Source organism: Ochlerotatus camptorhynchus, unplaced genomic scaffold (assembly GCF_037179485.1).
Source record: "Ochlerotatus camptorhynchus isolate MF236.1 unplaced genomic scaffold, CSIRO-AGI_Acam_v1.1 ptg000308l, whole genome shotgun sequence".
In the NCBI taxonomy this organism is placed as follows: Eukaryota; Metazoa; Arthropoda; class Insecta; order Diptera; family Culicidae; genus Ochlerotatus; species Ochlerotatus camptorhynchus.
This window is the reverse complement of record NW_027040796.1, coordinates 2,076,472-2,094,547: the sequence shown is the minus strand read 5'-3', so window position 1 is coordinate 2,094,547 and position 18,076 is coordinate 2,076,472. Positions and strand designations below refer to the sequence as shown.

Genomic DNA, 18,076 nt, shown 5'->3' with positions numbered 1-18,076 from the left:
ATACAAAGGTAATCATTCTTTCGACCAGTACACTCATCTGCTCCCTTACCTTTGAAAGGAAATAAGATGAGTGACTACCTTGTTTCATCAAGCGGCGCCGGTGGTGTAGTGGTAAGCGTGATTTCCTCTCACCCCAGCAGGCCTGGGTTCAATCTTAGTCGGCGCCGCCGGGATGTTCTGAGGCGTAACATCTCTGATCACGCCTTCCTTCGGAAGGGAAGTAAAGCCGTTGGTCCCCGGTTCATGAGTTGATAGGTCGATAGGTTAGGGTCCAGGTGTGAGAGCTGCCTTCCTGGCGTCGGTAGCATTGGTGCTCAGCACGGAAAACAAGATCGACGGAAAACAAATCAAGGAAAAAAAACACCTTGTTTCATCGACCGAATAGCCTCGATCGAACTGATACTATCCGAGAAGATGAAGTAATGGTCTGTGGGCATGTTGGAAATCATCCCCAATGCGAAGTTGATTGCTGCCAGCTCAGCAACAAAAACGGAACAAAGTTCCTGGAGTTTGCGGAAGGCGCAAGAGTTTTCATTGAAGACACCGAAGCCAGTGGATCCACTGAGACGAGACCCGTCTGTAAAATATCTGTTCACGCAATTGACGTGTTGGTACTTTTCAGTAAAAATACGCGGAATAATATTAGGTCGAAGTTGATCGGGAATCCCATGAGTTGCTTGTTTCATGGTCAGATCCTATTCAATTGAGGAACTGCGATTGATGAAGTGAGCACGGTCTGGAGTGTAACAAGGAAGGCACATATCTGACGATATGAAGTGGTGGTAGATTCTCATAAATCGAGATTGTGTGTTCAGCCCAAGAATTTCTTCAAAATTAGCAATTATAAGTGTGTTCGTCACTCCGCATTTGATTAGTATTCTGAGAGAGAGCTCCCAGAAACGGTTCTGGAGGGGTGTTACTCCTGCCAGAACCTCGAGACTCATGTTATGCGTTGAGTGCATACAGCCTAGAGCAATACGCAGACAACGATATTGAATTCGTTCCAATTTTATTAGGTGACTTTTTCTTGCCGAGAGAAAGCAGAAAGAGCCGTACTCTAGAACAGAGAGAATAGTTGTTTTATAAAGCGTTATGAGGTCTCCCGGATGAGAACCCCACCTTGTGCCGCAAATTGAACGGAGAAAGTTGATCCTCTGTTGACATTTTCGCTTCAAATACGTAATATGGGTATTCCAAGTGCACTTTGAATCAAACCAGACCCCAAGGTACTTGAATGACAATGATTGAGTAATGTTTCTGCCCAAAAGATTAAGCTGCATTTGGGTCAGCCTTAATTGTTATGATACATATCTAAGTGGATACATATCATAACATAAGATTACGTGCTCAAAGACTTTCAACAGCTTCCAGGTTTGGCTTTTTTATACTGCAATGCAATGGAATACCGAGTGTTTCCGCACAAAGAAGCATTCGAAATTCCCCAAAAAGTATTTGGTTTAGCAGGCCATACGTAGTTGCCGCCGGAAATCCAAAAGTTTCATTTCTTCCGGCACTATCAACAAAGATGTGTACAAGAAATAATGTTTTCAAATACGGTTGCTACTATTCATCAGAAGTCACGACACTCCAGTTCTGTTTTGGCCTGATTTGGCCTCTTGTCACTATGCAAAATCCGTCCTGGAATGGTACAATGCACAAGGGGTCAAATACGTCCCAAAAACAGCCAGTCCGCAAAACTGTCGAGAACTTCGCCCAATTAATCATATCGTCCGGCTATTTTCCACAGAGATGGCGCTGTCCCGGTGGAAAGAAGTGATAAAAATTGCCAAACAGAAATTGAGATAAGTGGGAATAATTCGCTTTCGGTGTATATTCAGGTAAAAAAAAAGTGAATAATAACCTAAATAAATTATTTACGGACTTTGTCGTTCAGTTTTTTCATGGAAATTATTGTAAAACAAGCTACAATTAAATAAAAATGAGTTTTCACCATACAGTTTTACCAACCGGTGGAAAATAACGATTTTAAATTGGCTCACTACTTGGTTCCAAGCAAATCGATTAACGTATCCCATTCTAGTCAAACATACAAGTACTGGGCTCAGGTTAAGCGGAAACTATTCGAAACAAAGAGGAAAGCAGCTAATATGGACCAACAGGTCTGTGCCATAAAAAGGGAGAAAAAAGAGGAAAGCAAATTACATCAATGATTTCAAGAGGAGATGGAGGCACGCTGCTTGTTTTCAAGCACAACAATGATGCGCATTACCACTAAAAATTTGGAATAGTGACTATACCGAGAAGTTAGCGCTAGTGTACTAGAACTGTACTAAAAAGTCAGCATAATGTAAACAGGGCGTCAGCATCTACCAGCATGAGATTTCATGGCCAACTGAAATAGGTTCTTTGAGCTACATGGCCAATGCACACTGGGCCAAGAATGCAATCTAGCGGAGCAAAATTAATAATTCCGAAACGAAGCGTTTTCGCGACTGGGTGTCTTCGACAATGTTTCTCATCATAATAAGGACCATATATAGACATAAACAAACAGTTCAAAACTCTTAAGTGAAGTGAATTCACTAGTGTTATTCGGTTTTATGACGTCATTAATGGTGGCAAAGTTGCCTGGAAAAAGTTAAACGTCAAAATTTGTTTATCTTTCGATAGTTTTGTTGTGCGATCATTCTATTATTCTATTGTTCTACTCCAGCGTTGGAACAACAAGTTGCGTGAAATCCTTGATAAGGGCAATTCATCTATTGGAAGCAGTTACATCAGGAAGTTTTCCTTCTTCCGGATGATGCGATGAAGTTAATATGCGCTTGCTTGGAATTTTTGGAACAGTTAACGCCTTCGCCGAATGAAGAAATCGTTGCTATGGTTTGGAAGGCAGCCAATTTTCAGCTGACGGACAGCTTCTGAAGTTTCCTGTCAGCAGTTTGCCGCAGTCCCAGTTTGTTACTGATGCTATTCGGATCATAATCGCAACGTTATTTCTGGAAAAGGGTGCCATTGACAATATGCTGTGTATTCCCTTCAATTTTAAGCGTCTAATTTGACGGCTTTCAGTGCTTCGTAAACCGCATTCACTTCGCTCCTCTCAGAAGAACTCATACACAATTTCCCTCATTCATATTTTAGAGTAATTATTAAATTATTTAGTGGACATTTGAGCCTATCAAATAAACTAACTGATAAAAATATACAAAGGACAGCAGCTGCCATATGGGGTTGTACGCAATGGTGACGTAGGACTACGTGGTATGATATAATAAATGTTATTTGTTAACTGCAGCAGGAGCTTGTGTTTTGTGTAGGAATAGGAATTTGAGTGGGGTTCTCTCTGTTTATACTCTTTAGTATGACCATAGAGGTAGCCCTAAGACTAGTAGCAACAATCAATACGAAACTAATGATTTTAAATTGGCTCACCACTTTAGTAGCCTATTGGTCCCAAGCAAACGATTAACGTACCCTATTCTAGTCGAAATTCTAGTACTACGCAATGTTTGTTTTGATTCGCTATGAAAGTTTGACAGATAAAATGATGTTTCGAGGGGTGAATCGATTAGCTTGGGACCGAAGAGAGTACCAGAGCTGAGCCAAAAAGTTGAGCACGTTATTTCGGGACCTTCTAGTCTTAGAGTTACCTCTATGCTAGTAGGTCCTGAAGAAACGTGCTCAACTTCTTGGCTCAGCTCTGGTACTATCTTCGGTCCCAAGCTAATCGATGTACCCCTCGAAACATAGGAAAATCCACGAACCCTCCGTTTTATCTGTCAAACTTTCATAGCGAATCAAAACAAACATTGTGTAGTTTTAGAAATTCGACTAGAATGGGGTACGTTAATCAATTTGCTTGGGACCAATAGGCTAGTCAAGTAGTGAGCCAATTTAAAATCGTTAGTTACCACCGGTTGGTATGACTATGATTGCCCTGAAAATAACATTTTAATATGAATTCTAGTTGTGACATGTTCAGAAATTTAACTCTTTTGGAAAATCTTGGTGACCCTGAAAAGGGCCGAAGGTAGTAAAGGCTTAAAGCCATTGCAAGATGATGATGACGTGTAGGCAGCTGGAACAGCAAATCGGACCGGACAATCCCATAGTCTTAGGTTCAATGGTTGAGCACTCGCAAGAGTCTCGGCCCGTCTGCTACTGGACAGGGGTTGAACTGGTGTCTGCAACAGGTTGGAAGGCAGGCTGCTGCTATACACGGGTTGACTAGGTGGCTGCGACGGGTTGGAAGGATGCAGTTACCTCAACGACGAATGGGCACTTGGAAGAGTCTCGGCCCGACTACTGCTGGACACAAGCTGGCGTAGCGAAGGATACCTCTCGAACGGCGAGTCATAGTTGTCGCCTTCAAAATTTTGAAAATAATAATGACGATGAAACATGATTCACCTGAGAGAAGTAAAGAGAATACCTGTAGTATAAGCCTATGATGTGATTAAGGGGGTATTCCCGATCTTTTTTTTCAAAAAATCAATTTTTTTTTCACTTTTTTTTGTACTTTAGACTATATACTTTCATCCCCCCAAGCCGTTTTCCGATCAGCAAATTCGGTGTCCAGGCATAGCTGACTAATGGTAAGAACCCCCAAAATGGTTTTAATTAAAGTCAAAACTTTAAACGCGTTTTTCTCGAAACCACATTTTTTTTATCGGGCGAAGATTTTTCTATAAGAGATATTGACTTGAATCTTTGCGCATTTTGTTCCTTATTAAATTCTTTGGAGCTTCTCCCACTTTCAGCCAAAAATATTAACATTTAACATTGTTTGAAGCACCTTAAAGCTGCAAAAAAGCGGGCTAAAAATCGCCTGTTTTTTCATATGGCCGCCATTTTGTTGATTTGCAAGATTTTTTGCTGCCAACGGGAGAAGCTCCAGAGAATCTTATGCAGATTATTAATTTCATCACGAAATCTGTTTCAGATAAGCCGTTCCAGAGAAAAGTCTTCGCCCGTCCAGGCGTTTGCGGCGAACAGGGGTCTGTTTGCCGCCATTTTGTGACGTCAATAATGTCTTTTTTATGTCGAAAAAAATTTATTTGTAAACTTTAATGTTCAATAAACAAGAATCCCAAAGAGTTAGGCGCATTACTATTCATTTTCCTTGAAAAAAAATTAATTGAAAAACAGGCCGAAAAAAGGCAAAAGATTGGGAATACCCCCTTAAATAAATAACGACACCACCAAATGGGAGGAGCTTTGGTCAGCTACTGTATGGAAGAAAGCAACAACTAAGGGCATATCATCTGAAGTTCCTCCTCTTTTTACGGTTTTCTCGCTTGTCAATCGGACATGAAAAAATAATCGTTTTTCGAAAGCTAGTAAATCAAGCCCCACCCATTTTGGGTATTCTATCACACACTTCATCTGCTGTGCCTTTCTACACTAAATTATGCATTGTATAGAAACAGCCGGTAGAATGTCATTGGCCACCTTTTTAGTTTTTCTCGTTAAAATCCTTCTCTTAACAAGTTGATAAATCTTACCTTTTAGCAGAAAGACGCTTAACACTTTTTTCTGCGAATTTATGATCGTGTTTCACGTCATGGTTCTTTTCTACTGCGCTAAATCAAACGAGTGGAAATTAGGAGGGATGTCGGTTACGCGCTCGAAAAATTGAAAATTTGATAAATATTTAATCGAATGGCTGGAAAAATCTATAATATTAATCGTTAATTGAGTAATTGGACTTTTAGGCATCCCTTGAAAATAGTGTAATTTCTGGTTTTTGGTGGTCCTTCGAAAATGTCGAACAGCAGAATTGCAACCAGCAAATGTAGCCCAAGAACCAAAAGCGGTGCAATGCTAGTTTTCATTGCTAGGACGACGACTGAATTAAGGGACTTGAAAGCAGAGGGGTGAAAGCCAACTCTCTTCATCGATTTTCTCTTTTGATGACCATGGCTTCACTAACATATTTCACACTATTTCTGCTATGCTCTTCTATCATCCAGAACAACAAACGTATCAATTAATGTGTTTGCCGTCGAGTTATTAACGAAACAGAAAGTGGATGAAGGGAATCGATTAAAATCACTTGCACCCCTGCTTCCAAGTTTGGTTACAAGATTACAACTCTGGAGAGCATTTGGTGTGGTCGTTGGGGGTTGGATCTGAATATGGCGATGAGTGTGCAAAATGTTACGCAATTGAATCCTCCCTATTTGCACACGCTCGAAGATCGGAGACTAATGCCACTTCGACTTGTTTCGTCTACTAACGACTCTCTGATGACAGTGTTGGGGAAGCAGCAATGCTACATCGACATGTTTCGTCTAGAAACGATTCTCTGATGACCGTGTTGGGGAAGCAGCATATGCATGTACGTAATTGGAGGATTTGTTAGTTATTTTGATGCTTTTGGACAGTAGTTTTTTGTTGATAATCAACAGTTAGAAGCATGCTAGAAGATGCGATCAGAAATATTTCTGATCGTATGCTGATAAAATTATTGAAATTGGTCCAGGGGCAGCTGAGTTATTAACGTTCAAAATCTTTCATAATTTCGTTACATGTTCCATTTTCGGTTTATACAAAGTGTACACGCATATAGAAATCACAGACGTAGTCCTTCGTCAAAAGTGGAATTTAGCAGGAATAGTAAACTTAGTGTTGTAATATTTAGACGTTCAGATTAAGAAGTGAAGTTTAAAAAGTCCCTTCTTTTGGTGGTTGAAGCATTAGGATGGCCCTAAAATATTCCACAACTAACTTTTCTTTTTTTTAAATAAAGACACATTTTGTCATTTATCGTGAAAGTTGTCTTTCAATAACTTTTAGAGCTGGTTACACACAATCTCTTAAAGATCTTGCGATATTACCAATTTTCCCTGATCTTGTCTAACTTTTCCCCAGACATACTGATGAGCTATTCCACGGAAAGGTGGTCCTTCATAACAAAAGCTTTTTGAAATAGAGAGGGAATTTGTGTTGGCTCATTAGACCGAATGCGAGCTGTATGATTCCAGTTGGGACGTTATAGCCAAGAAGAAGTTACCAGTGATGCTAACGCTGGCACGTTCCAAAAATAGCCACTGCAACATGCACATCGCCATAATGCTTCAAACAATCGAACCCTAGCCTTGCAGTGCAATTCTCTCGATTCGGAACGACACGTGTTTTCAATAACCCGAATCTCAAAAAGCAAAAAAACAGAGAATCCTCCTACCTAATTTACATTCCAACTCGTATCGCGACGCGACGACGTGGAACTTCTTCGAATTTCGGAGCAATAAAACCTTCTTCCCTTAGCTGTTCCCATTCATACATTCCACCAGCGAACGGCGACGACGACGACAATGTCGACGACATTCGCGCGAACGACATCCTTTAATTATCACCGGCGTTGGTGCCGCGTATGGCAATCGAATAAGGATCGGCCGCGTGTGGCTATTATATGGCGCCGCCACAACTGCACCGGATTACTCCATCAACTGAAAGGTGACTATTTGCTGCCGTCTATGGGAATACCTGCCTATAATGTATAGGGCCTTAATGAATGCAAATGCGCATCTTCCAGGGGACGGGAGGGGATATTTTGAAAATTTGTTCATCGCTGCATGCAAATCACATGCAAATGTGCAACGATGAACTTTTAGCTATGGCATCGAGTGACTTCTTCAGGGAACGGAAACGGGCTGAGGCCAAGCGTGGTGCACTATGAATCCTAATTCTGCCTCGGAGGTACCATCTGCCTGGAAAATTGTCGGCAAAATAGCAAAGTGTCTAGCAGGCAGCAGGAGCAACGTGGGAGGAATTCCCTTTGGCCTTCCCAGCAGTGGCCGTGAAGGAGGTCTAGAGGAGAGCTGCGACCATCAGCGAGCGTGGAATCTACTGCATATTTATTTAAATTGTTATGAGTCTTAAGCTGGCTACTGCTGGACTTATATTTCATTTCTCTCACATCTCAACCACACTTATTTGTTTTTTTCGTCGTCGGTGTGTTGGTGTTTTGTTTCGATTTCTCCGGAGATTTTTATCGTCATTTATAGAGTGTCCGAACACTGACTGAGTGAATTGAGTGTTCAAAACTTGAGGGGGGTGTAGCCAGGGGAAGGTTTGATAACCATAGATCTAAAGATAACATAATCTAACCTTTGAAAAATTAGAAAATGGATATGAGTTATTGATGAGATTGACATATAGAATCATAATTGTAGTTTTAATGTCCACTGCCGAAAGCCCAGCCAAGGAAAACATTGCATCCTACAGCACTGCCCGCGGTAAGGCGACGAGACGCCTAGAGACTTATAATTATTCTAGTGCAGTTTTAATTAATTTTTCTACTCCACTGCACATTCCGCCAACTTGCAGCCAAAGTCCACAAAGCATCCCATGAATGGCTGCGGCGGCGGTATGAGGAACCGCTCAGAACTTTATCCAAATGGCACAATATTCTGCAATTCATGGGATCATGTTTCGTCTTCGTCGCCCGTTCTCCTCCAAACCGAAATTGGTCTCTTCAGACTCGGAGGCAATAAAAATCGCACTCTTTGTATGCAAAACGAATCCTTGGTCGTAGAAGCAAAGTGCAACGGTCCCACCACTTTCTGGCTCTCGGGGAGTTTACTTTTAATTGTTATTATTGTTGTTGCTGTTGTTGACTATCAGTTTGTTCTTATTAATTTAAGCTGGTTCGTGCTTGGCCGACGACGAGAAGGGGGACGAAATTCCTTGACCGTCTCCGATGGCACAAAAAAGAGAAAGAAGCATAATTCCCTGACTTAATTGTTTATCCTTCGCAGAAGATCTGGCTGGCTGTGTGTTTATGAATCTTAATGGACTTTGATGGAGTTGCTTCGGTCACATTTCGATGTTGTTGTTTCTACAGCTGTGGCAAAGTTGCACGAGGTACCAAACCGAAGAAATCCACACGACTTCTTGTAAACATGGAAATAAATCTAATCGAAATCGTTCAATTAGTTCGCTCTCCAACGCAGTCAGTCGTCTACGGAACTATGACAAATGGCTCTATCAATGTTAGAATGGTCCCACGCTTCTGATCAACCGCCCGTCCGTCCGCACTCACAACTATCCAATTATATATATAGTTCAAGCGATATCATTAAGTCCATTCATCTTACCAGCGACTGAATCTTCGGGACTTGTTCAGACGCATTTGCTACTGACATTGGTCATCGATTGGGTTATAATTGTATGTTGGAAAGAAGCGAGACTGTACTAACTCAATCTAGCACATAAATTATGACGAAAGTAACATCAATTTTTAACTGCAGAAGATAATAAAATAGGGTCATGCAGCTGGTTGACCCCACTGGCAAGGTGATCGTTGACAGACTCGTGTGGTGTTGCTCATTTTTGGACAGCTCCGAACTGAGACAAAACGGCTGGCGCGTCACGTCGATTATCGCTGCATAATTAAATTAAATGACACTTTCCGGTTTGTATATTTTCAGCTCAAGCAATCCAATTGAGGGGCTGATGTTAAGTGCTGACGTGTGCTCTGAATAATAACCTATGTTAGGTTTGAAATTGACTCAATAATTGGTGGAACTATAGCGTTAATTATACCAAACAACAAATACATCAAATGTAGATGCAGGATGGCACCGAGAACCGGGAAAAAATCGCCAAAATGACTCGCTGACTTTTCTCTTAAGGAACTTCGTATAAATTTCCAATATTCGTCTTTCGGCAACATATTGGGGGTGCAATTTCAAAAAACCAAAATCCAAAAGAGGTCAGGTTTTGACTACATATAACTCTGTCAATAGCAGATCAATTTTAATTCTAAACAAGCCAATCGATTGGAAATTTATCTACCAATCTTTTTTTTTACTTCAAATGGTCTTTATTTCTTGTGTTTGTGTGAATTTGTGTGAATTTGTATGAATTTTCAAGTGACACAGATGCGTCTTTTCAACTTTAGTACATTTGAGATTTTAATTATTAATTACAGTTCCTAGTCCTATATGCCTGTTCAAGAGAATGAGCACCTTGGTGGGATTGGTTTGTTTTAAATTTGAAAAAGGAGACTACTTATAAATACTATTTATAACTATAACTAATCTACAACTACTATATACACCTAATCTACTATATACAAATTGCTTATCAAAGCATGTTCTGATATATTACAATTTTGTTCAAATTTAGTCTTAATTTCGTTAATTCTGGAATCTATTTTGACAATGCCTGCTTCTTCGTGTAAATTTGTTATTCTAGTGTCGAAAAGACGATCAAGAACCATCCTCAGCACTCTATTCTGAGCGACCTGAATTTTGTTCCTGTGAGTCTGTGCACGTGATTCCCACACCGGAGCTGCGTAGAGGATCGCAGATGCTATGATTTGTACAGCCAGTTTGTTCACCCTTGAGAGGCGGGATCTGCGGCAAATCAGCGGATACAGACACCTAACCAAGGTAGAACACTTGACTACAGTTTTTTTCTACATGCGAACGGAAGAGGAGCTTTTCATCGATCAACATCCCGAGATAGGTTACTTCGGCAGACCACTCAACCCTTGTGCCATCCATGATTACAGTACAAGATGGAGCCGGTTTCAGTTTGGGCGATTGCCGATGGAGGAACATGATCGCTTGTGTTTTGGAGGCATTGATTTTGATTTTCCACGTGGTGGCATAATCAGCAAAGGCGTTAAGGCATCGTTGAAGTTTGTTCGTTATTTCGCGAGGCATCCTTCCTTTGACGGCTATTGCGGTATCATCTGCGAACAGGAAAAACACGCAACCGTCACCGAGGGGAGGAATGTCGGAAGTGTAAATGCTGTAAAGCAAGGGGCCCAGCAGACTGCCTTGCGGGACTCTTGCTGGGATGGAAAACGTGTCTGAAAGACAACCATTCAACGATACCTTAAACGACCTTTGCTGAAGGTAGTTACGGGTGATTTTAACCAGATGTAATGGGAAGTTGAAGTTACAAAGCTTGTACACAAGTCCGTCATGCCAAACATTGTCAAACGCCTTTTCAACGTCTAACAAGGCCATGGCTGTGGACTTGGATACAGCTTTGTTACATCGGGTGTTATTCATCACCCGTACTAGCTGGTGATTGGTGGAGTGCCCCTTTCTGAAGCCAAATTATTCCGGAAGGAGAATGTTATTTTCCTCGACAAACTTGAGCAAACGATTGAGAATGAGTTTCTCGAACAATTTGCTCAGCGCTGAAAGGAGGCTGATTGGTTTGTAGCTTGAAGACAATGTTGGATCCTTACCGGGTTTGCGGATTGGTATGATTTTTGCAACTTTCCAGGTGCTTGGAAAGTAGTGCAGTTCCAAACATCTGTTGAAGATAGCGGTTAGGAGAGACTGCACTTTCATGCTGAGTCTCTTCAAGATCAAATTGAATATACCGTCAAACCCGGGAGCCTTCATGTTCTTGGTGCATTTCAGCGCTGAGGAAATTTGTTGTACTCTAATCATATCCGCCGGAGGCACGACACAAGGGGAGGCATCTAGGTTTTGAACGCATTGCGCAACCTGAACATCGAGCGGACTTTGGATAGTCGAGCCAAGCAAATGCGATGAAGCGACATGCTTACCGATCGCATTTGCTTTCTCATGTGGGGTGATTAAAAGCCGATCGTCATCATTATCGACTCTGAGAGGTGGATCGGGTTTGGGATGAGTTTTCAGGACCTTGGCTACCTTCTAGAATGGTCTGGAGCGGTCGTCCAGATTCTGGACAACACGCCCGAAATTTTCATTTCGGAGTGAGTCCATTCTGGAAGCAATCTGCCTGTTTAGATCGGCCATTTCACGTTTTTTGCCCAGATCTCCAGTCCTCTGAAACTGGCGTCTACGATGATTCTCGGTTAGAAGGCCCACGTCGATACTGTGCTTGCGGAGGAAGTCGGCAAGCCCAATCTTTTTTACTCTTACAGAGCAAGCATTCCAGGTGACGATAGTTAGCGGTTTAGACGCCATACTGGATGATGAACTTACCGAGCACTTGGATCTGTTCGGGCTTATTGCGGCACTTACGAAGAGCACCGGACATGTTGACGAAAATTTCCATCAGTTCATCCGCTGAGAACAGATCGGGGTTGTTGTTTTCGCTGTTGGTTGTCTCCAGAATCCAGGGGGGGGATGGAGAACTTTGGCCAGCAAAATCACCGGAAGTTGCTTGAGTGGGATGCACCCGCGAATTCGCTTGCCTTTGCTGTGGAGCACGAAGAGGCGGGAAATCCTCCGTCCGAAATGCCGGGACTTTGTCCTTCTTGCGTCCTGGTTGGTTGTTAGTTCCACCTGTTTTCGGATGCGCTTGAAGTCCTCGCGTTTGGAGCACTGTCTGTCGGAACCTTGATGTGCACCACCACAGTTGGCGCATTTTATCGCCACGGCTCCATCCGCAGGGCAGTTGGAAGTGGCGTGTTCTTGAGTGCAGTTGCTGCAGCGTGGCTTGATGTTGCAGTTGCGGGTACCGTGTCCAAAATTGATGAACCGCTGGCACTGCGTTACGTCACGATGGCCACCACGGTATGGCTCCCACCGTACGATGATGGAGTAGATCGATCGGATGGCTTGCAGCGCATTGAGAGTCACCGTCCCTTTCTGGAAGTGCACCAGGAAGAGACAATCCGGGTACGCCTTCACGTTTTCGTCTCTCTTTGTCATTCGGAAGACAGCGATTGGGGCTAGCTTGTACCGGTTAATTTCAGCTTGGACCATCTTGGGGTGGCTGTGGATGACTACCTTGAAGAGCTTCTCACCGGGGATGTCGTGCGTGAAGAATTCCGCCTTGGAATCCTTGAGATATTTCACGGCCACTTCGTACTCCGCTTTTGTTCGCAGCATCACCTTGGTGCCGATCCTGCCGAGCTTAAACTCAGCTGCAACGCCCAGCGATGAGAGATCGCCAATCAGCGTGTTGAGTGGTACTGGCTTCACCACCAGTGGAGGAAGCTTGACTTTCGCCGCACTCGGGCCGGCAGAATTCTCGATTTCGACGGCGTCGCCGAAATCACTGATGTCGCTGCCGTTCGTCGCGGTAACATCGCCGCGTCCGCTCGTACCATCGGACTGTCCTTGGTTCTTCTTCCTCTTTTTCGTCCGCTTCACCGGGACTGGGTTGGTATTCCCAACATCGGTGGGAAGAGTAGCGTACCTATTTGAGGTAGGTACCGAGCTACCCTCACCACTGCTTTTCTTCTTCGCTTGGTCACGAAGTCTGCTCCGGGAGCGCTGTCTTCCCATCACGCGATGTGACCGACACTACTGACGACGCGACGTGCAGTATATCTGAGAACATTTGTAACAAACTATAGGTAAATCGAACAACTCGACAGAGCTAGCAAAGACCGAACTGTACTGCTTGACGTGCAAGCATTGACTTTCGACAGCGAAGATTCTCAAAACAACCACAATTTATCTACACTGGGTAGAAGCGATACTCAGTGCGTGTGAGGGTATATGAGAAAAACAGACACTGCTTCGGTGAAATGGACGTCGGCGAAATGTCCCACTTCCCTTTGAGGGAAAGCCTATTTGGCATAATTTCCAAATAGCCATTTGGTATAATGGTCAATTGGTACAAGCCCAAAAATTATCAAAATTGAATACTGCGTCAGCGGCGCCGGTGGTATAGTGGTAAGCTTGATTACCTCTCACTTCAGCAGGCCTGGGTTCAATCCCAGTCGGCGCCGCCGGGATGTTCTGAGACATAAGATCTCTGATCACGCCTTTCTTCGGAAGGGAAGTAAAGCCGTTGGTCCCCGGTTCATGAGTTGTTAGGTCGATATTTAGGGTTCAGGTGTGAGATAGACTGATGCAAAATTTGAAATTTTCGCTCCACAGTGCTCAAACGGTTTCAAATTGGGTCCTGCTTAGCCTCTCAAAATTTGAACTTCTTTAGTAAAAAACTGACTTGGCACAAGCCATTTCAAGTTTATATGAGAATTACTAAGGGAAAACTTATGTTTTTGTTGATATCTATCTAACAATTTACCACATCATTATGCTTTTAAAAATGATAGCAGTGATTGTAGCAAATTTTCCCAGCTACAACTTTGTTGAAACCCACTTTTCAATCAAATGTAAAAGTTATCAATGATTCAAGTCACTGATGTCTTATGACTATGCTCATTCAACTGTTCATCAGGCAACATTGGTGTTTCTGGTGCGAAGAATAGAGCACAAATATCATGGCTACTATGTCACACTGCAGAATACAGTGTTGCCTACACAGAAAAACAAAACTACCCACCGCTTGGGTTTTTTAAACTCAAATCCGTTTCATTTCCTCTCGCTATTGTTGTCAAAAATAGAACGAAAGATTCGACTCAACCGTCTAGTTCCGTACGAGAAGCCAAAATTGAGTAATATGCGATATACCCAAATTTGAGTTAATTGAACTTAATTTTGGGTAGAAAAAATTGAAAATAACTTAGCGATGGGTAATTTTTTTTGCCGCGCTTAAATGCAAACTACACGCTAACTTCTGCTAACTCACCAGGTGAGTCGATCGTACTCACTTTCGTCCGATGTATCGAGTTGTCAAAAATTGAGTAAACGAGAAATCGAGTATCTAAAAAATATCTAAAAGCCTGTGTTGTGATACTTCCTTCAACGAAAACACATTTTCTTGCATTGCTATGGTCATCTGGTCTAAAGTAGCTGGTCCACCGAGCACTGGGAATGAGTGGTCCGTACATCATTGAATCAATGTAGAGATCAGTGCGCAAAACAGTCAGGTTCAATGAGTCATTTTCATATGAATTTGAACTGCCATCTGCCTCAACATCCACTGCCTTCTGTGAGTCTGAATTATTGAGAGGTAAACGAGTCAATGACAGCCGAGCACTCAGTCAGTAGCTCAGTCAGCACGTTTATTCTTCCGTGATGGTACCCAATCCTTGTTTTGAATGACTGAGCGTTCATTTTATATGTAAAAATGCCTCAATTACATGCTGTATAAGCGAAGGCAAGCGGTGTGAGTCGCCTGTTCGTCAGTGACTGAATGTTTTTGTTGGCTCTTTCATTGCCTCGTCCTTTACCGTTTGGTACAAACGGTCTGGACAGAGCAATGGATCAATATGGGTATTTTTCGGAATGAGGACGACGTGTAGATGCCGAAAACTGATGTCCGACGCCATTTTGGAATCCAATATGACGGCCATTGGGATAAAAAAAAATGTGGTAAATACCCTACAATATGGGTATTTTTGGAACGGTGACGACGTAAAGATGCCAAAAATTGATGTCTGATGCAATTTTGGAATCCCAGATGGCGGTCATTGGGTTTAGAAAAACTGGTATATCATACAATATGGGTATTTTGTAGACAGGGACGATCGGTAGATTTCGAAAATCCTTATCCGACATCATTTTGGAATCCAAGATTGCGGCCATCGGTTTCAGAAAAATTGGCAAATACCCTACAATATGGGTGTTTCCGGAACGAGACGACGTGTAGATATACTGAAAATAAATTCCTGATGCCGTTTTGATATCCAATATGGCAGCCATTGGTTTCAAAAAGATTCAAACACCCTACAATATGGATATTTTCGGATAAGAGAAGACGTGTAGAGGCTGAAAAATGATGTCCGATTGAAGTCCAAGATGGTGGCCATTGCACACTGGGCAAAATTTACAAAACCGCGACTAAATTGAACATCTCGGCTGCCAAACGGTTTCAGTCAACATGTCATAGATATTCTCAAAGAAAAATTCTGATGAATCGATTGGTGGTAGGTTCATTGGCCGGAGACTTTTACATACCGAGAGAGAGGGCCGGGATCAATCCGAGTTCCCGGTAAAGTAGGAAATGCCACTATCTATCGACATAATTTTACACTTTACTTAACGTATATTACTGGAAATTGATAGTATTAAGTATATATGGTGTTAAGACACCAAATACACCAAATACTTTTTTAGTGGCCTAAAAAAGGATCCTGAACGACCGATAAAGTGGCCACATTAAAAAAATGTCCTAGAACCTTGGGATTTTTTCTATGAATCTTGGGAGATCAAAGCGTATTTAATATGGAAACTATATGTTGGGGTACAGTGGCCATATTCTGGTTCTCCGGATAATCTGGATTGACCGATAAAGTGGCCACATTATAAACAATATGGGTATTACCCGAACGGGGACGACGCGTGTAGGCCGAAAATCGATGTTCGACGCCATTTTGGAATGCAAGCTGGTGGTGGTGATGGAAGCCTGGTGAAGTTTGTAATAAGGACGTATTTGTATTTGTAACCAAACATGCGAATCACCGATTTCTCGCAAATAAAAGCTCGATCTCGCAAGGAGACAATACCAAATGCTATAGGAATCATTCCTCTACCTGATTGTGGTGTACACTTTCGAGGTTGAGATTTTATTTGCGAGAAATCGGCGATTGGCGTGTTTTTTTGCAAAAGTAAATACGTCCAAATCTCAAAGATTTGTTAACACAAAAACCACACAAACGAAGCTCACGATCATCAAAACAACAACAGTCATTACTTGTTGTCTGTGTCACGCTCAGTCTTGACGTCTCATCATCTAGTCACTCAGTCGACACTCAGGTTCCGAATGTCAGATATGAACGTCACTTTTTCGAAGGATTGTCAGATAGCTCAACAAGTCAGTCGGGGTTTGCAGTGGTGAGTGACATCGGTGCTCTCGTGACAATCGTGAACTTTTGCAACTCTGCTTGGGACCGAAGATAGTACCAGAGCTGAACCAAAAAGTTGAGCACTAGAGTGATGCAAAATTTGAAATTTTCGCTCCACAATACTTAAGCGATTCCAAATCGGATCCTGACTAACCTCTCAAAATTTGAACCCATTTGGTGAGAAACTGAGATGGCACAAACCATTTGAAGTTTGTATGGGAATTACTATGGTAAAACCAAGATTTATGTTCATGTCTATCTAATAATTCACCATATCGGTCTGCTTCGAAAGCTTTCAACTGTACTTGTAGGAAATTTTTCCAGCTACAACTTTGCTGAAGACCATTTTTTGATTAAATGCAAGGATCGAAAGTTATCAATGGTTCAATGCGCTGATGTCTTATGATCATGCTCAGTCAACTGCTCAGCAGGCAACATTGGTGTTTCTGGGGCTTGAATAGGACACAAAAATCATGGCTACTATGTCACACTGCAAAATACAGTGTTGCCTACAGAGCAGCTGCTTGATCATGTCATAAGTTTACCAATCTCTTAAATAATTAATAACTTTTTACTGTCTCGTTTTACATAGAAACGATTTTCAGCAATGTTGTAGCTGAGAAAATTTTATATAAGAATGGCTATCGAACTGTTTCGCAGCTCAATATGGAAAAATACTAGAAGGCAATGAACAAAACGTTGAGATTTCCCCTAGTAATTTACATGGGGAAATTCAAATGGCTTGTGCGAAGTCTGTTTCTAACCAAATGAGTTGTAACTTTGGGAGGCTAATCAGGACCCGATTTGAAACCATTTAAGCACTGTGAAGCGAAAAAGTCAAATTTTGCATCAGTCTATTGAGCACGTTTCTTCGGGACCTTCTGGTCTTCGAGTTACCCTAATACGAAAATACCACAATCAAATGGTAACTCAAATGGTTCAAATATTCTACAAATGGTTTGGATTATACCCGGAACACGTCGTTAAGCAAAATAGCCATAACAATTTTATTAGGGTGCCTCTATGGTGATATCATTGAAGTCATTTGATATTCTGAAGAAAACCACTTTTCCTACAATTTTACAAGCTTTTTGATCACCAAAAACGTACGAAACAAGGCATATTTCCATTTTCTTCTTCTTCTTCTTCTTTTCCTTTATTTAACGTCGGTCTCTGTTCCGCAATCTAGTGCCAATCACCGACGGACATCGATTGCCATCCACTGACGGCAACCGAATGTGCAGGAAGGCAGCTTCCACACCTGCGTAGGATATCGCACCCATTCACAACACACATGGGCCGGGACCAACGGCTTTACTTCCCTTCCGAAGGAAGACGTGACCAGAGATTTTTATGCCTCAGAAAATCCCACCGACCTCGGCTGGGATTGAACCCAGACCCATTGGGGTATTAGAAAGCAGTCACGCTTACCACTACACCACCGGCGCCGGCATTTCCATTTTAAAAAGTGAAAATTCTGATGTGAGTCCCGTTTGACAGATGTTT

At 42.2% G+C, this 18,076-nt stretch overlaps 1 protein-coding gene across 4 annotated transcripts in view; it reads left to right on the top strand.

Moving 5' to 3' along the window:
* LOC135707343 (matrix metalloproteinase-2-like) overlaps positions 1 to 18,076 on the top strand; it is a 961,657-nt gene that overhangs the window by 45,254 nt on the left and 898,327 nt on the right. The window lies entirely within an intron of this gene.